The sequence below is a fragment of the Citrus clementina genome, unplaced genomic scaffold (genome assembly GCF_000493195.1).
Source record: "Citrus clementina cultivar Clemenules unplaced genomic scaffold, Citrus_clementina_v1.0 scaffold_1, whole genome shotgun sequence".
Lineage (NCBI taxonomy): Eukaryota > Viridiplantae > Streptophyta > Magnoliopsida > Sapindales > Rutaceae > Citrus > Citrus x clementina.
In genome coordinates, this window is record NW_006263303.1 from 9,149,033 (window position 1) to 9,151,804 (window position 2,772).

General features: G+C 39.9%; 1 non-coding gene across 1 annotated transcript; it reads left to right on the forward strand.

Moving 5' to 3' along the window:
• The first annotated feature begins 2,285 nt into the window (after positions 1-2,285).
• LOC112095945 lies at positions 2,286-2,389 on the forward strand. Its single transcript, XR_002904105.1, has one exon. It is a non-coding gene; the product is annotated as a small nucleolar RNA R71 (small nucleolar RNA).
• The last annotated feature ends 383 nt before the right edge of the window (positions 2,390-2,772 follow it).

Consider the following 2,772-nt stretch of genomic DNA (forward strand, 5'->3'; position numbering starts at 1 on the left):
CAGTGACTCCTGATTTTTTGGGGACAACTTATACAGGACTGACCCATGAACTATCAGAAATTGGGTAAATGATACCTGCGTCTAATAGTTTAAGGACTTCTGTTCTAACAACTTCTTTCATTTTAGGATTTAACCGACGTTGCATCTCCCTAGTAGTTTTAGCATTTTCATCAAGGTGAATGTAATGCATGCAGTCTACTGGGTTTATACATTTTATGTCTGCTATGATCAATCCTAATGCCCCATTGTGCTCTTTCAAAACATCTAACAACTTACCTTTTTGTTCGTCATTTAGGGATGATGAGATGATTACCGGCAGAGTACTTTCTTCTCTCAAAAATGCATATTCCAGAGTGTTGGGTAATGGTTTGAGCTCGAGTTTCGGTGGTGATTCTGATGATGGGATGAGTTTCTTCTCTGATGGTGCTAGTTGCTCAACTCTTGACTTCCATTTATTAGTGTCCATAGATGGTGCTGAGTCAAGCAGGGCGTTGACCTCATCGACCGATCTGTCAATATCAAAATTCAAACCAAAGTGAGTTAAACATGTTTGTAAAGGATCATCACTAAGGTTTGAAACAAAAGTATTATCAACTAATGCTTCTATTAAATCCACATCAACAATTCCATCATCTGCATTGTGAGGTTGTTTGGCAATGTTGAAGATATTCAGCTCCATAGTGATGTTGCTGAAGGACAACTGCATATTTCCAGTCCTGCATTGAATGTGAGCATCCGTAGTTGCCAAGAAAGGTCGGCCTAGAATAATGGGGATGTGCTTCCTCGAATACTGTATTGGTTGAGCATCAATTACAATGAAATCAACAGGAAAATAAAATTTGTCTACCTGGATAAGCACGTCCTCCACAATACCACGAGGTATTTTCGTGGACCGATCTGCAAGCTGTAACACCACTGGAGTTGGGTGTAATTCTCCCAGTCCAAGTTTCACGAATACAGAGTAAGGCAAAAGATTTACACTAGCTTCTAAATCCAACAAAGCATTCTCAATTGTGTGGTTCCCTATACTACATGAAATAGTGGGGGAGCCTGGGTCTTTGCATTTTAAAGGAATTTTATGTTGGAGTATAGAACTAACGTTTTCTGTTAAAAATGCTTTCTTTTGAACATGCATATTTCTCTTTTTAGTACAAAGGTCTTTAAGAAACTTGGCATAAGATGGAACTTGTTTAATAGCATTAAGCAAAGGGATGTTAACACTTACCTGTTTGAAGATTTTAAGAATCTCACCTGTGGATTTTCCCTTTTTTCCTTTCGCTAACCTCTGAGGAAATGGAGCTTTCGGAACGTATTCTCGTGGGTTGGTTTCTTCTTTCTCCTCCGGTGATGATTCCTCAACACTCACAGGAACAATTTGATTTTCTTTTGTCACTGGCATCTCCACTTTGTTGTCGACTTCTTTTCCTTTTCGCAAGGTCATTACTGCTTTGACCTCTCCATGCTGTTGTGGTGAACTGGTACTTGTTTCATGTACTCCTTTAGGATTAGGCACTGGTTGACTTGGAAACTTACCTTTCTCAACAGTCATTGCCAAGGTCTGAACTGAAGAAGTAAGCTGTCCCACCATCTTCTCGAGGCTTGAAACTGATTGGGCTTGTGAATTGAAGCCTGCTCTCAACTCATTTCGTAGTCCATCAATGGTGCGATTCTGTTGCTCAATCGTGGAGTGAGTAACATTCTTGAAATTTTGGAATGCATCCTCCCATGGTCTGGGTTGAGAGTAGTTCTGGTTCTGATTGTATGGTCTAAATGGGGGCTGAGAGGCTTGAGAAATTTGAGGAATTGGTTGCATTGGTGGAGCTGGAGCTGCTGGTCCATTCTGTTGGAGTCCTTGAGACCATGAAAAATTGGGGTGGTCTCTCCATCCAGGGTTATATGTGTTGGAGTATGGGTTGTAATTCGATGGTTTTCTCATTACACCTATGACATTGGCTTGATCTGAGTATGAGTCATGGTCATGTGGCTCTGTTGATTTAGCAGTCGATAACGATGCTATTTGTCGAGAGAGACCTTCAATTATCGCTTTGACTTCTTTAATTTCTGAACTTGACTCGCCAATGTGAACCTCATTTACTCCCTTAATTCTTCTAGTAGTCCTGAGTGATCGACTCCGTTGTTGGGAATTATCTGCTTGTCGCTGGAAGAATTCCCAAATCTCTGATGCACTTTTTGACATTAGCTCTCCTCCACTCGTTGCCATTAGCCATTCTTGCACATTCGACAGTAATCCCTCCAAAAAGTATTGGCATTGGTGCCATTTCTCATACCCATGATGTGGACACTTCAAGAGTAGCCCATTGAATCGCTCCCAAGTTTCAAAAAATTGCTCGTCTTCTCTCTGAGTAAACTCTGAGATTTCCCTGCGAATAGCATTGATTTTATACACTGGAAAATATTTATTCAAAAATTTTGTAACCATTTGTTCTCATGATGCAATGCTATTAGCAGGCAATGTATTAAGCCATGAACGAGCTCTATCCTTTAAAGAAAATGAGAATAGTCTAAGTTTAACATCATCGTCTGAAAAATTTTCATATTTAAAAGTTTGACAAATGGCATGAAAATCATTCAGATGATTATATGGATCCTCATTTTCTAGGCCATAAAATGTGGGGAGACAATTTAGCACACTAGGTTTTAATTCGAAACTCCTAGCAGCTACATTTGGGTATCTTATGCATGATGTGCTCAAATTAGCCGAGGGACTGAAGTAGTCCTTAAATGGCCTCTCTTGTGGTTGCAAATCCATTT